Source organism: Dasypus novemcinctus, chromosome 6, assembly GCF_030445035.2.
Source record: "Dasypus novemcinctus isolate mDasNov1 chromosome 6, mDasNov1.1.hap2, whole genome shotgun sequence".
Classification (NCBI taxonomy): Eukaryota; Metazoa; Chordata; class Mammalia; order Cingulata; family Dasypodidae; genus Dasypus; species Dasypus novemcinctus.
This window is the reverse complement of record NC_080678.1, coordinates 31,791,663-31,809,483: the sequence shown is the minus strand read 5'-3', so window position 1 is coordinate 31,809,483 and position 17,821 is coordinate 31,791,663.

The following is a 17,821-nucleotide window of genomic DNA, read 5'->3' as shown; positions in this document are numbered from 1 at the left end:
TGTATCTGTGGAAATAGCTAAATGCCTATTGAACAAATAGCACATAGTAGGCACTCCAGCACAATAGCTGCCTCATTTGCCTTGAGATTCAGCCAGAGTCTGTAAATTTTTTCAAACTTGGAGTAAAAGGGGATTATGAAAGGTAAGAGAGTACACTTCTTTGACCCTAAAAGAAGGAGCTTCCTAAATTAGAGTTTGCTTGGTGTTCAATTCACTGGGTGCTTCCAATGAAGATCACAAGTGCCCCAGTATCATGGAAACCAGGACATTTTAGTCTGAAACATTTTTCAGGCAGCAGATTAACATGCTTGGTGCAGAGCCCCACTTAACATTCTTTACAGTAAATTAAATGGTACTCTCTTGAGAGGACTATTTTAGACAAGGATATCCCCTGAGCTATAGGGAAACTTAAGATATCTGAGTCATTGCCAATGATGCCATACCATTTTGATAACAGATCATTTTCTTAGGGAACCCAGAGTAGAAAAGCTGTGTGTGCCTGCACCCGTGTGTATAGCAGCTGGCACAAACCAAAGGAATAAGAGTCAAAGATGTTGATAATGTTCAGCTACCCTTCAAATTTGGTGGAATCTCAGATCACACATTAATTTCTAACAAATCAGAGGAGACATAGGGATACCCACTAAGAATAGTCAATTAAGTGATGAAGCAGAGTACTAATGAGCATAACAAGAGAGACTTGCCACTCATAGCAGATATTGGGAGATGTGGTGTACCCAGAATTGGTAACACAAAAAATCAAACCTGAGCAAACGAGATAGAGGTGAATATTTTCAGCATGGTAGAAGTTCAATGACACCTCCAGGTAATGCATGCAATATCAAATTCCTTTCTTCCTTTTTATTCCCCTTACTTCCTCCTTTCTTCCTTTTTATTCCCCTTACTTCCTTCTTTCCAGTATGTACCATATATTATAAACCTACCATGTCAGGCCTTTTGCATAAGCACTGAGAATATAAAGAAGAACCATGCAGAAAAATATATAAATAACCCTAAACTCAGTGTTCCAGAAAGATTGACCATTCTCTGCTGAAGTGGCCAAAGATGGTCTCACACAGAAGATAAAACCTGAACTGGACTCAAGATAGGGAATAATATTCTAGGCAGAGGGAGAGAGCAGAGGAAATATGTTGGAAGCCAGAAAGTGTGAGATGTTTGGTAGTCAATAAAGATTATCATTTGACTAAACACACTGTTCACAGAAAGCCAGCATTTTAATTAAGTCCCCATCATCCCCGAGGAAACTCTTCCTTAATAATAACCTTGCATAAGCTGAGATACTCTGGTTGAACTTGGGGAAGGAAGCTCAGAGGTCTGCCCTCTCAGAAATCTCCTAAATCGCCTAGAACTTTCTGGAGTAAAATGTGAAGCAAAGGAAAACATAAGCTTCCGTAGAGAGTAGTGAGAGTTTAAAAATTCATCCAGAAGGAGGCTCAGGAGAACTATGAAAACAACATTAATGAGAAAGTCTATACAAATGGTAATCAAATGGAGACTTTGAGTGGGAAAATATTATAATGAAAGTCAGGTTGAGGAAAACCAGCTTGACTTAGATGAACAATCTGGTTTGGGTGACTAAAATATTGCCTTCAAGGTGATTAAATTTATAATTCTAAATTGAAATTCGAATGCACCCCAAAGATTTGTGCAGAAAAAGCAAAATGGTCTGAGCTACAAGATGGATCAAAATACAAATTTGTAGATTGCTCTGGGTGTTCCCTTTCAAAAATAGAAGTACAAGAGGCCCTCCTATCTTCTATCAGTTTGAAAGTGGGAATATGCTTGTTTCTGGTCCAAAATGTTACAGAGAAGTTTGAATGTTTAATCAATACACTAATGCTCAAGCTAATGAGCTGTGGCAGTTGCCCTCCGTGTCAAATTGACTCAGGGAATTTAGAAAAAGCAAGAAAGTTTCCAAGCGTAGGGAAGATTCCTTAGCTTACTCACCTCTGGTGTTTTCCAGTCCTTACATCTTCTTGGCAACAGCAAAGTGCACTCCTTAGGAGTAACAAACGGAAACTGAATCCAAATAGAGTGGTACTCTGTCACTTAAGTAAATCATAAGCAGCCTTGAAGCCCGGGGAAGGTAGCAGGGCAAGTTGGACTTTCTTGAAAGCAAGATTAAAGTGCAGTTCAGGGAAAAGTCACTGAAATGAATACTTCATATTCGAAGGCAACATATATTTACAGAAAATGAAATCTTGGTTAAAACATTTTTGAATCATGTCTAAGTGTTCACTATAAACTAGAAAGGTTTTGCTTGATTTACTCAGTTCAATTTCTAGGCAGCCCCATCCCCACCCCAGGCTTATGGCAAGCTATCAATCATCAAAGCTGTAATCAGATTTTGCAGAAGGCCACTGGCATCACTTTCAATCATTTAAACTTTGCCAGCCTCCCTTCTTTATGAATCAGAGATGAATGTGAACAGCTTTTTAAATGCATTTTAGAAAAATTAGCAAATTATTACTATGCCTTCCTTAACTCACAGTTTACCATTTTGCCAGATATTATGTATAGTCTCTATTTTGACTGCTAATGGTTTTATTGGTCTAAGGAAGAAAAAACAAGTGAAAACATTCTATACTTAATACGAGGGTGGCTCTTTTTACGACCAATGTATATATTTAAAATGGAAAGATTAGAAAGTTTTATATAAAGGTGCTTTTGTGGGGACATTTTTTTATTCCTCCATGCCTCAATAATTCTCCAGGAAAAATATCTCCCAAATTGGGCTATGGTACACACACACACACACACACACACACATCTATCCTTACACACATATATCATGCAAGAAAGAATTTTGCCTGTAGCCTGTTCACCTTTTGACACTCTTCATAGCCTTCTCAGGTATAGAACTGACTTCTGTTCCAGTTTGGCCTTGAAGAAAGCTTTATACCTCATGGAAATCAGATTTATTATTTTTTCCAAGTTTATGTAAATAATGCAAATATATTTTTAAAAAGTCAAATACAAGGACAAGGAATGGGGAAAAATTTTTTGAAATGATATAATTCCTACTAACCTAAGGAAGCCACTAATACTTTTTAAGTCAATTCTCACATGTACATATAGATTTGTATTAATACTGCTTTCTTCATTCCTTCTCTATATTTTTGTTTTGTATCTCTTCCCTATTCTCCTAACATTTCAGTCCCCTTCATCTTTGTATATTACTTCCCTCAGATCAAAGCTAGCAACTTGAGGTATTCTTCTGTAATTTTCTCCATAGTAATACACAATCCATACATGAATAAATCAAAGATGCATATATACACATGTAGAAAGGTGTGTGTGTGTGCACTTTAGTTTATCATAAGATATATTCAACTACAAAATAGAAAAACCTGTTTGAGCTTAAACAATATGGTAAATTAATTCCTTCAGATAATAATAAGTAAGGAGGTAAGCTGGTCCTAGAGTTGGTTAATAAAGAACCTAATTTCTTTCATCTGCATCAGGTATCCTCAATGTATAGACCACTCATGGTCATAAAATGTTGCTACAGCCTCCCAGGAACTTCCCCTCACTTCCCTTTGGCCAATGGCTAGCTAAAGTGATGGAGCCATCAATCATACTGTGCTTGGGCTTGGGATGGAACTATCTTCCCTAATGCCATGACCAGGCAGAGGTGGGTGGATACTTGAACACAACCAAGATTATTTTAGAAAAGAGATATATGTGAGGATAGGGGGTGAGGGGTATGAATGGTTGTTGATTAGACCACTGAAAGTATCTCCTAGATTTATTATTGCTTGTTTCCCCAAACCAGATTGTACTTTTTTCTAGTTCAGTCAAAAGACATGCAATTTTGGAGTGAAAATAGGTATTACCAGATTATTTCGCTAAAAGGCTGTACCAATTCACATTTCTACTAAGAATATTTAAAATTACTCTTTCCTTTCCACCCCTACCACAATAAGGGGTTTTAACTCTTGGTTTGAAAATTGGATGAATGAGAGTGCTACTTTAGTGTATCTTTCCATTTCTGCTAGTGAGATCAATTAAATTTTCATAAGTACTTTGACTATTTGGGTTTGTTATTCTTTGAATATCCATTATATCTATATCTATATCTATATAGCTTCCAGGTGCATACTTGAATTTTCTATCTTGTTCTTTAATAATGTGAGCATATTAATCCAAGATATTTTGAAAATGGTATCTGATAATTCATATATGTAGATCTCCTGTGCGCCTGATTCTACTTGTCTATTCTTTCCTGTTTTGTATTCACATCTTATCTTCTTGTGCGTATCATTACTTTTTGTTGAAACAAAATTTTGTATGAAAAATGTTGGCACAAATTTTGACTCTTTGGATGAGAAAATTTAATTTCCTTTTGTTTTGGCATGTAGGCAAGAGGCTAATTGCCTTAATCCAATTAGGATTTGAAATGATTTAAAGCATGTCTTTAGTCCTAGAGAGGGCTGTCAATTTCTGGTTTACTCTTATTCTTAGGATGTAGCACATAGGGTTTCCAATCAAAACCCTAGAATGTTTATTAGGGACTTTCTTCATTGGTAAGTCATGACTTCCAAAATTTTGTTCTAACTATTATGAGATTATTTAACGCTCTGCTCAGCTTCTCAGTTATCACTTTTGCTTTCAGAAATGGCAATTACCTTAAATTTCATTTCTTTTAATTCCCTTCTCTTCCAGGTATCATTCCAGCAAATTATCTGTGCTATTGACACCTTTCTGATTTCTCCAAAGAGATCCATTTTAATATTTTTTCAGCTTTTTACTTGTATTTAGTGAGAGACTTGGTATAAAACAAAATGATGAGCTGGACTCAAAACCTCAGAGAATTTCCTAACCATCTCCTTGCCCCTTTTTATATTCAATTATTTGTCTTTTAAAATAAATTTATAAAAGTTCTTTGCATATGATGATTCTAACAAATTGGTATTAATAACTATACTTTCTACTCAGAAGTTAACTAAGCTTCATCCTCCTCTTCGTTTCACTTTTAACAAAAAAATATTTAATTACAACCTGCTTATGAAATACTGCGCCAGACCCTAGGGAAATGACGAATGAAGCAGTTGCAATTCCTGTAAATTATGGAATTTGCAGTCTAGGTTGAGAGACATAAAATATACAAATATTTGAAATTGAATTGTAATGCTATAAAGAAAACATATGTGGTATGTAGAGGAGAACCTAGCTTGGTCAGAAGAGTCAGGGAAAGTTCTCCTGAAGAAATCACTTTAAAAAGAAATAGAATCATAAATAGGAGTTATCTGGGCAAGAAAATAAGGAAAAAGCATGTGCAAAGGCCTGGAGTGAAAAATGAACATGGTAGATTCCAGGAATTAAATAAAGGACAGTGTAGTTGATGTTTTGTATATCAGGAGGCGTGTGGGACAAGATGAACCTGGAAGGGCAGGTATGATGGTTGATTTGGGTTTATATAGACCATGTGTATTCCTGTATTTGCAAATTACCCCAAAACTTAGTAGCTTGAAACAAGAACATTCATTATTTCATACTGTTTCTGTGGAGCAGGAATTCAGGAGTGGTTCTGGCTCAGAGCATCTCATGAGGTTGTAGGCATCAGAAGGTTTGACTGGGGTTAGAGGATTCACTCACAAGGTGGTTTATGCATGTACCTGGCAAGTCAGTGCTGGTTGTTGCCAAGAGACCTCAGTTCAGCAAAACACCCTCATAAGGAAGATGCCAGTGCTTTAAGTGACCCACCTTTACTCCAAGAGACAGGACAGATGCTTTTCAAGATGATGTGGAGGCATTTTCAGGACTTGGAGTTGTCCTGGGTGGTACTGCAGGGACAGATGCTGGATACTGTATGTCCTCCCATGGCCCACTGGGTGGACTGGGCGAGAGTGTAAACTACAATGTAAATCATTATCCATGTGGTGCAGAGGTGTTCCAAAATGTGTTCACGAAATGCAATTAATGTCCCAGTGATGAAAGAGGTTGTTGATGTGGGAGGAGTGGGGTGATGGGGGTGGGGGTTATATGGGAACCTCTTATATTTTTTGAATGTAACCTTTTAAAAAAGAGAGAGAGAGAGGGAAAAAAAGCAGTATTATTTAACTGAACTACAGCCACCAAGCTGAAGTATGGAGTTTTTTCTTAAGAACTAGGCTCATTTGTAATGGCAGAGGGCTACACACATAAACAGGGATGACCATATGTTGCCATCCAGAAAATAAACAATGGACTGCAGCCTCTCACCAGCACAAATACCCTATGGCTGAGCCCTCATGGAGTTTCAGCTTCCAGACCCAAACTGCTTGTTTTTCATGCTTGGACTTCCATGCAGTTAGGGTCACAATCGAAATGCTTCCCCAGAATCACACCAGTTTTTCGTTCATTTGTCAGTATCAACTTTTTATTTCTAGGCTGTTAGGAATTGCCAGATTTGATTCTTACCTAAAGCATTCCCCTTGAATCATGTTTGTGCCTTGGATGGAGCAAATTCTCTGTAAAAATTTATTGATATAGATAAGGATTTAAATTTCATTACATCAAAATAAATATTCACTTATTCATTTATAACATATTTATTAAGCATCTGCTATGTGAGCACTCTGCTAAACCCAGGGACCTGATGTTTAGTCTATCCTTGTTAAATTGGTAAAGTCGTTGCTACTCTTGGCTTTTCTCTCCACTTTCCTTTTGAAATCCTATTAAAAACTTTTCTGAAGCTATTGCCATGTCCCAATTAGCCCCATTTTTAGGGATGTTTTCTTTTATTTTGATTTGTACAGATAAGAAAAGAAAACTATTATATAGCTAATTTGGTGAAACTTTGTCATCTGACTTGAATTTTGAAACAGCCTTTAACATTTTTATCAATCTGGTGTTTCAAAGACCCAGGTTTTTCCCTTCAATACCACTCTGAGAAGGGTGTGTGTGTGTGGGGGGGGGGGGGGGCGCGGTTATTTGTTAATGTAATCAAAATCAGTGACTGCTTGCTTAGTAATGATGGTAGTTGTTAAGAAATAGCAAACCAGGCTATTTCTTAAATATGTAAATAAAGAGAAGGCTTTCTCTCATTAAAAAGAGACCAAAAATTTAACCAATACCTTGTTAAATTCCATAGATTGTTCTAATTCTGTGCCTTTATCCATGCTGTGTCACTACTCCATTCCCTTTTCAAATGTACTTAATCTTTTCAAAACCAGTTTGTACCCCTCTGCTCTGAGAAATAGAAAAGTTTTATATTTTCTTCATTGATGATCAGTACATTCAGCTCCACACATTTAAGTACCCAATTTCCTCTCATTTATTGTGACCTTGTCTTCAATCATGTTTCCTCTTCCTTGAAAATGGGATCCATGTAGCATTCTTTTCACAGGAAAACTGTGGTTCTTAGCCCATAGCAAGATACTGAGAAATACTAAACAAATTTGCCTTCATTCATTCATTCATTGATTCATTCATTTGGAAAACAATCACTAAGCATGTACTATGTGATGGACATGGTGCTAGTCCTAGGGAAACAGCTGTGAATGACACTCCATATTATGGTAGAGAAAGTAAATATAAAACAAAAGTTATTTAAAAAACTAATGATGGGATTTCCAGGAAGATGAAGCAGAAGGTTCACCTCTCTCCAAGAAAAAAATACCTAGAGGACAGGCAAACACTGTCTGGAAGGCTGCTCTGAGGCTCAAGGAACCAGGGGAAGGTGAGAAACTACCATAAAAAAGAGGGGTAAAAAAAAGGAGTTTCAGTTGGCTGAAAAATCCTGTGAGTAGAGCTGCGAAAGCAGCAGCAGTTGCCCTTCTCCACACTTATGGCACAAATAGCAATCTGTGGACTGCAGTGGCTGCAGGTATCCTCTTCCCCAAGAAAGTAGACAGGGAGGGTCACAGCCTACAGCAAATTCAGATTTTGGCCAAGGAACTTGATCTGCTGCTTTGGAAGGTTCTCACACTTTCAGGCTGGGTGGGGCTGCAATGTTGTTTGCCCTGAGAGCAGGCAGGGAACTAAAGATAATTTGCCTTCTAAAGCACCCTCCCGACAGCCCAGGCTGGTTGCTAAAGAGGTAGAGGGAGGGAGGGTGTGGTTGGCCAAGGATGGAGACCAACCTCTGAGAAAGTTTGACAGTGAGGCTTAGCCAGCTCTAAGAACATTTCTTCTGCACTGCCCACCTACCTGATGAATTACACTGATTGCATTCCCCCCTAGCACTTGGGGTCTGAGATAAGAGGTCTGCCAAAGAGCACCATCTGCTGCTCATGCCAGAAAAGTGCATGAAAAAGGAAAACAATAATAATAAATAGGTAAAAGAGGCAACAGGTGCCTTTTCTCCCACTATCACCAAGGCTTTGGAAACTGGCATGTACCCCATTTCTGGGTCCTTAGCCCAGATTTGAGCACCTAAACAGGAACAATCCTAAATCTCTGAAACAAGTTGAACCAAAAGTCAAAGAACAGTGGTAGCATACATATACTTAATAGTAAAGCCCTAGGTAAGAGAGAGAAACTGAACATTAGAAAAACTCAGCATTGGAATCAGCTACCTAGACATCAGCATAAAAATTACAAGACATGAAAAGAAAAAGGAAGATATGACTCAGGCAAATGAAAAAATGAAAACTCCAGATGAGAGACAGGACTTGAAAAAGCTAATCAGTGAGGTTTATACAAATCTAAATCAAATTGTGGAGTTGAAGGACAACATGGGTAAAGAAATAAAAGACATTCAGAAGACACTGAGTGAGCACAAAGAATTATTTGAAATCTTGGATAGAAAAACAACAGAGCTTCTGGGAATGAAAGAATGAATACAGGAGATTAAAATACAATAGAGGCACAAAACAGCAGATTTCAAATCATGGAAAAAAGAATCAGTGATGTAGAAGAGCGAACACCTGAACTTGAAGAGAAAGATGAACACAGAGAAAAAAGAATGGAAAAAATTAAGCAGGGGTTGTTAGAACCAGCAAGATGGTGGCAGAATAAGGAGCTCCTAGAGGCAGCTCCTGCTATAGGGCAGTTGGCAGACAGGCAAAGCTCTCTGGAGCAAGCAGAAGCACCTGTTTGGAGACTCCAGGAGACGAGAAGAGCATCCTGCAACAGCCTTGAAGGAGTGGAAGGAGGAGACTGATTATCTGCAGAGACGACTCATAAGTAGAGCATTCCCTGCCCAGGAGGCTGGTGCCCATCCTCCATTGGAGGCACGAGCCACCTCAGGAGCTGTTCCACAGCTGAAATTGAAAGCTCCACTTCCCAAAAATGGGGAAGGAAGAGATGGTTGGGCACCAACTTCAGCTACTGATGAGTAAATTCAATGGGCTACAGTATAATCCTGAGAACAGCTAAAGTTTGAACCTGTCCAAGTCAGAAAGAGGCCAGGAGCCACCATCTTAACTTTGCACCTGGCAAAAGGGAAAGTGGGACAAACTGAAAATCCCAGTGCAGGTGGGGACTAGCTTCTTTCCATCCAGGTCAGATTGCAGCTCTAGCCTAAGCCCCAGTGCCACCTCCAGCAGGGAGGATGCTGCTGGGACCTGGGCCAATCCCTCTGGGAAATAACTAGCCAAGCCATGGAGGCCAGTGATTATGCTACTCTGGAAGCACAAGCCACCCCAGGAGCTATTCTGTGGCTGGAATTGGAAGCTCCATTTCCCAGAAACAGGGAAGGAGGAGATGGTTGGTTGCTGATTTCGGCTACTGGTTGGTAGACTCAGCTGGCTAAGATATAATCCTGGGAACAGCTGGAGTGTGAACCAGCCCAAGTCAGGAAGAGGCCAGTAGCCACCATTCTGACTCCACCGTCAGCCTGAGGGGAAACAGGGCTGACTGAAACTCTTAGTGTCTGCAGGAACCAGTTTCTTTCACTCAGATCAGCCTGCAGCCATAGCCTAAGGCTTCAGCCACACCTCTGGTGGAGAGAAGGCTGAGGAGCCCTGCACCAGCTTATATAGGTAGCTCCAGGTAACATTGGCTAGTGTAGACTGAAAATTAGAAGTCTACCAGGGCAACTGTGGTCATCTTGGACCCACACTGCATAGATTGCTGCCCACACCTGCAGTTCCATCCCTGCCCCAGGTAGGGGAGAAATGGGTGTGAAGCTTCATAAGTCTCTCTGGAAAACTATAGTCTAGGACTGCACTTGGATTATTCCACATAGCTGTGACTCTGTCCCTATTCCTGGCTAGGGAGAAAGTTGGAAGAATCTTCATTGGTGCCTGGTGCAATGAGGTCAGCTTGAGCCTCCGCAGCTTACAGCACCAACTACATGCTTGGCTCCTACTATACAACCAGCAAGGCAGAAAGGATAGGAAGCCCTAAACTAAGAAGAAAAACTTCATCCAGAAAAAATACTCTAGTAAACCAGATGCGAAGACACCAAAAAAAAAATTACAACCCGCACCAAAAAACAGGAAGCTATGGCCCAGTTAAAGGAACAAGATAAGCCTCCAGATGACATAAAGGAGTTGAGACAACTAATCATAGATGTTCAAACAAATCTCCTTAATAAATTCAATGAGATGGCTAAAGAGATTAAGGATATTAAGACATTGGATGAGCACAAAGAAGAATTTGAAAGCATACATAAAAAAATAGCAGATCTTATGGGAATGAAAGGTTCAATCAATGAAATTTAAAAAAAATTGGAATCATATAATAGTAGATTTGAGGAGGCAGAAGAAAGGATTGGTGAGCTTGAAGAAATGGCCTCTGAAAGTGTACATACAGAAAAACAAAGAAGAGAATGGAAAAAATGGAACAAGGCCTCAGGGAACTAAATGACAGCAAAAGGTGTGCAAACATACATGTCATGGGTGTCACAGAAGGAAAAGAGAAGGGAAAAGGGGCAGAAGGAATATTTGAAGAAATAATGGTAGAAAATTTCCCAACCCTATTGAAGGACATAGATATCCATGTCCAAGAAGCACAATGTACTCCCATCTGAAAAAATCCAAATAGACCAACTCCAAGACACATACTCATCAGAATGTCAAATGCCAAAGACAAGGAGAGAATTCTGAGAGCAACAAGAGAAAAGCAATGCATAACATATAAGGGATATCCAATAAGATTAAGTGCTGATTTCTCACCAGAAATCATGGAGGCAAGAAGACTGTGGTCTGATATATTTAAGATACTACAAGAGAAAAACTTCCAGCCAAGAATCTTATATCTAGCAAGACTGTCTTTCAAAAATGAGCGTGAGGTTAGAATATTCAGAGATAAACAGAAACTAAGAGAATTTCTATGCAAGAGACCAGATTTTCAGGAAGTAATAAAGGGTATGCTATAGACTGAAAAGAAAAGACAGGAGAGGTGGGCCTGGAAGAGAGTCTAGAAGTGAAGATTATATTAATAAAAGTAACTAAAATTGTCAAAAGAGTGGTGAAAATAAAATATGACACAGAAAAGTCAAATAGTCAGGAATATACTTAACCAATGATGTAAAGCACTTGTATTCAGAAAACTGCAACTCAAAGTTAAAACAAATCAAAAAAGCCCTAAATAACTGGAAGAACATTCCATGCTCATAGATTGGAAGACTAAATATCATAAAGACGTCAATTCTACTCAAACTGATATACAGATTTAATGCAATCCCAATAAAAATTCCACCAGTATTAAAGAAAAAATTGAAAACATGATCATTAAATTTATTTGGATGGGTAAGAAGTCCTGAATAGCCAGAAACATCATAAAAAGGAAAAGTGAACCCTCATCTCCAGACTTTAAATCATAATACCTACCTATAGTGGTAAAAATAGCATGGTACTGGCCTAAACACAGACACAATAGACCAATGGAACCAAATTTTTGGTACAGAAATTGACCCTCACAGGTACGGTCAGGTGGTTGTTGACTAGCCTGTCAAACTCACACAGCTTGGGCAGAACAATCCATTCAACAAATGGTGCTGAAAGAATTGTATATCCATAGTCAAAAGAAGGAAAGAGGACCCCTATCTCACACCTTATCCAAAAATTAACTCAAAATGGATCAAAAAACTAAAAATAAAAACAAGAACCATAAAACTTCTCAAAGAAATTATTGGAAAATATCTTCAAGACCTGGTGGTATGTGGTGGATTCTTAAATGAGATAAGATAAGGACTGAGTGGACTACTGATGTTTAATGTATGTAAAAGTTATAATTAGCTTTACTGTAAAAGTGTGGAAATATATAGAGTGGATGATAACACACAGTGAGTAAAAGCCAGTTTATAAATGGGGATGTGGCTGAAAATGGTAGTTAAGTTATTCAAATGCCAATTGACAGAATGCTAGAGAATAATCTAGTAAACCAAGAGGTGGATGAGAATTGTGGTTGATGGTACCGATGCAAGATTGTCTTTTGTTAGCTAAAGCAGATGTATATCACTACTGCAGGGTGTTCAGAATGTGGAGAAGCATGGGAAAAATACAGCTGGAGTGTAACTGTGGTTAGTAGTAATAATACAATATTCCCGCATCTATGTGAAAGATGTACTGTGTTGATACTAAGGCAGAATGGAAGATGTGAGCAAAATGTACACCCAGGACACAGTAACAATTGATGATATTATTTTATCTGTAGCAAATGACACACCACATTTTGGTGTGTTGATGGAGGAGTGTTGTTTGGGAATTCTGCACATGTGCATGATTGTTTTGTAAGTTTACAACTTCTGTCGTAAAATATATATTTAAAAAATAATAGTAGGATGGGTTGGGGGAAAACACACCAAATGTAAGATAAGGACTATGATTAGTAGTAAGATTTTGACAATATTCTTTCATAATTTGTAACAAACATCACATGACAATGCAAGGTGTTGATGAAGGGTTGATGTATTGCTCCCCTGCATGATGTTATGCATGTTTGCTTTGTAAGTTCACAACTTTTACTATACACTTAATTCTTTATGTGTGTTCATATATGACTGATATAAAGATAATAATAATAGGATTGGTTGGGGGAAAAATACTTTGTTTAGTAGTAATATTTGGACAAAGCTCTTTAATCATTAGTTAAAATGGTTTAATAGCAATGCAAGTTATTGGTGGTAGGGTGAGTTATGAGAGTCCTGTATGATGTTATATATGTTTGTGTGTAAGTTCACAACTCTTGTTATACACTTATTGTTTATGTATGTTTATGTATGAGTGATATACTTCAATAATTTATTAAAAAAATAAGCAGTGGTTCAGAAGTTTGAATAGTAACATAGAACATAGCAACATACATGAAATGGGAGTTTCAGAAGGGGAAGAGAAGGGGAAAGAGGCAGAAGGAGTACTTAAGGAAATAATGGCTGAAAATTTCCCAACTCTCATGAATGACATTAATATATATATCCAGGAAGCACAGCATACTCGAATTAGATAAATCAAGTAGAACTACCCCTATACACATAATATGCAGCATGCCTAATGCCAAAGAGAAAGAGAAAATTCTGAAAGCAGTAAGGGCACAGTGAAACATCACATACTAGGAATGATCAATAAGACTGAGTGTAGATTTCTCTTTAGAAACCAAGGAGGTGAGAAGGCAGTGGTATGAAATAATTACAGTACTGAAAGAGAAAAATTTCCAGCAAAAATTTATCAGGCAAAACTGTCCTTCAAATATGATGATGAGCTTAAAATATTCACAGAGAAACAAAACTAAGAGAGCTTGTAAACAAGAATCCAGCTCTGCAGGAAACTAAAGAGAGTTCTGCATCCAGAAGAGAAAAGATAGGGGAGAGAGGATTGGAGGAGAGTGTAGAAATGAAGACCATGAAAAGCCATAAATATCTATGCACAAAAAAGGAAAAAAGATGGACAAAAATAAGATATGACATATGAAAGCCAAAGGATAAAATTGCTGAAGTAAGTAATGCCTTTACAGTAATATAACATTGAAAGTTAATAGATTAAAATCCCCAATCAAAAGACATAGGCTGACAGAATGGGTAAGAAGACATGAGCCATCTGTTTGCTGTCTACAGGAGACTCACCTTAGACCCAAGGATGAAGATAGATTGAAAGCAAAAGGTTGGAAAAAGATATTTCACACAAATAGTAACCAAAAGAGAGAAGGAATAGCTATTCTGGTATTAGACAAAATAGATTTGAAATGCAAAAAGTTATAAGAGATGCAGAAGGTCATTATACATTAATTAAAGGGACAATCCATTAGAAAGGAGTAACAGCCATAAATATCTATGCACCTAACCAGGGTGCCTCCCAAAATACATGATGCAAACTCTGGCAAAACTGAAAGGAGAAATAAGAAGTCTCTACAATAATAGTTGTATCACATGTATGTATCACATCAATAGATAGAGCAAGTAGACAGAAGATCAACAAGAAAGAGAAAACTTGAACAATATGATAATCAATATGATAGACAGACTTATATAGAGCATTGCACCCCAAATCAGCAGATTATACATCTTCTTCTCAAGTGCTCATGGATATTTCTCCAGGATAGACCACAGGTTGGGCCACAACACAGCTCTCAATAAATTCAAGAAGATTGAAATTACACAAAGCACCTTCTCTGATCATAATGGAATGAAGCTGGAAATCAATAATAAGTGGGAAATGTGGAAATTTGCAAATATACGGAGGCTAAACAACACACTCCTAAACAATCATTGGGTCAAAGAAGAAATTGCAAGAGAAAATAGTAGATATCTTGAGACAAATGAAAACAAGAATACAAGACATCAAATGTATGGGATACAGTGAAGGCAGTGCTGAGAGGGAAATTTATAGCACTAAATGCTTATTTAAAAAAAAAGAAAAGAAAAATCTAAAACCAAAGAACTAACTGAACTAGAAAAACTAGAAAAAGAACAGCAAACCAATCCCAAAGCAAAGAGAAAGAAATAACAAAGTTTAGAGCAGAAATAAATGAAATCAAGAGCAAAAAAAAAAAAAAAAAACAGAAAAATCAACAACAGCAAAAGCTGGTTCTTTGAGAAAAGCAATAAAATCTACAAACCCTTAGCAAGACTAACAAAGAAAAAAAGAGAAAAGATAGATACAAACAAATAAAATCAGGAATGAAAGGGGAGACATTATGATTGACCTCATAGAAATAGAAAGGATCATAAAAGGATAATATGAGAAACTGCATGCCAACAAATCAGACAACACAGATGAAACAGACAAATTCCTAGAAATGTGCATTGACTTTTCAAGAAATACAGGAACTCAACAAGCCAATCACAAGCAAAGAGATTGAATAGATAACCAAAAATCTTCCAAAGGAGAAAAAGTTCAGGACCAGATGACTTCAAAGGTGAATTCTACAAAACATTTTGAGAAGAATAAAAACCAATCCTGTCTAAATTCTTCCAAAAAAATTGAAAAGCAGGGAAAATTACCCAAACACATTTTATGAAACAACATCACCTTAATACCAAAGCTAGGTAAACATACTACAAGAAAAGCAAATTACAGATCAATCTCCCTAGTGAATGTAGATGCAAAAAGTCTCAACAAAATACTTGCAAATTGACTCTAACAGCAAATAAAAACAATTATACATCATGATCAAGTGGGTTTTATTCCTGCTTTGCAAGAGTGGTTCAACATAAGAAAATCAAATAATGTAATAAACCGCATTAATAAATCGAAGGGGAAAAAACACAGAATCATCTCTATTGATTCAGAAAAGGCATTTGGCAAAATTCACCATCCTTTTTTGATAAAAATGCTTCAAAATAGTTATAGAAGGAAAGTGCCTCAACATAATAAATTGCATATACGGAAATCCCACAGACAATATTGTACTCAATAGGGAGAGTTTGAAAGCTTTCCCTCTAAGATTAGGAATATGACAAGGATGCCCACTGACACTGCTGTTATTCAACATTGTGTTAGAAGTTCTAGTGAAAGCAATTAAGCAAGAAAAAGAAATAAATGTCATCCTAATTAGAAAAGAGGAAGTAAAACTCTGTCTATTCACAGATGAAATGATCCTATATTTAGAAAATCTCTAGAAATCTACAACAAAGCTACTCGAGCTAATAAATAAATTCAGCAAAGTAGTAGGATACAAGATCAACACAGAAAAATCAGTAACATTTCTATATACCAGTAATGAGCAAGCTGAGAAGGAAATGACAAAAATAAATTCCACTTGCAATAGCAACAAAAAGAGTCAAATATCTAGGAGTTAATTGAATGTAAAGGGCCTGTATTCAGAAAAATACAAAACACTTCTAAAAAAAATCAAAGAAGATCTAAACAAATGGAATGACATTCATGTTTATGGATTTGGAAGATTAAACTTCCTGAAGCTGTCCCACTCTCCACACAAGAATCAGCTCAAAATGGATCAAAGACCTAAACATAAAAGACAGGATCTTAAAACTCCTGGCAGATAACATCAGGAAACATCTACAAAGCCTTGTAGTAGGTGGCAGTCTCTTAAACCTTATACCCAAAGCATGAGCAACAAAAGGAAAAATAGGTAAATGGGACCTCCTCAAAATTCAAACAAGTCTACACTTCAAAATACATTCTGAAGAGGGTAAAAGAGGCAACCCACTCAATGGGAGAAAATATTTACAATTCACACATCCAATAAGGGTCTAGTATCCATGACAAAGAGACTCTACAAATCAACAAAAAAGACAAATGACCTGATTAAAAAATGTGCAAAAGACACGAATAGACATTTTTCTAAAGAAGAAATACAAATGGCAAAAAAAAAGAAAAGAAAAGAAAAAATGCTCAGTATCACTGGCTGTTAGGGAAATGCAAATCAACTACAATGGGATATCATTTCATACCTATTAGAATGGCCACTATTAACAAGACAGAAAATTACAAGTGTTGGAGAGGATGCAGAGAAATAGGAATGTATCTTCACTGCTGGTAGGAATGTAGAATGGTACAGCCACTGTGGAGACCTTTGTTTGGCACTTCCTAAGGAAGTTAGATATAGATCTACCGTAATACCTGGCAATACCACTACTAGGTATATACCCAGAAGAGCTGAGAGCAGTGACATAAACAGACATCTGCACATTAATGTTCATAGTGACATTTTTCATGATTGCCAAAAGATGGAAACAACCCAAGTGTCCATCAGCTGATGAATGGATAAACAAACTGTGATATATACAAGTGATGGAATATTATTCAGCTGTAAGGAGAAATGAAGTTGTGAAGCATATAACAACATGCATGAGCTTGGAGGACATTGGTGAAGCAAGCCAGGCAAAAAAAGACAAATATTATATGACTATTATGAACTAAATATGAGGAACAAATTATGGAGTTAATAGCTAGACTATAAGTCACCAGTGAAAAGAATGTGGTTAGAGAATGAACAGCTGGGGGTTAATCTGTGCAAAATTGGTAAAAAGTTCTTTGTAAATGTTTGGAAATGAATAGAAATGGTGAAAGCACATCAAAGGATTTGTAATTAGTAGTGCTAACATTTGGGTATGATAGTGGTTTAATTTTTCTTGTTTTTTTTTTTATGAAAATGTTCAAAAACTGATTGAAATGATAAATGCACAATTTAGTGATTATACCAAATGCCATTGACTGTAAACTTTAGATAAATTGTATGGTTTATGAACAACAACAAAAAATAGAGTGGGTTGAGGGGGAAATACACCAAATATAAGCTATATACTACAGTTGGTAGTAATATTTAGGTGATGCTCTTCCATAATTTGTTACAAATGTTCCACAAACATGCTAGGTATTTCTGTTGGGGTGATGTATGGGAGCATGATGCTACACATGTTTGTTTCAAAAGTTCACAACTTTTACTATATACTTTTTGGTTATGTATGTTCATATGTGAATGATAAACTTCAATAAATTGCTTTTAAAATGAAAAAAAATAATGATGT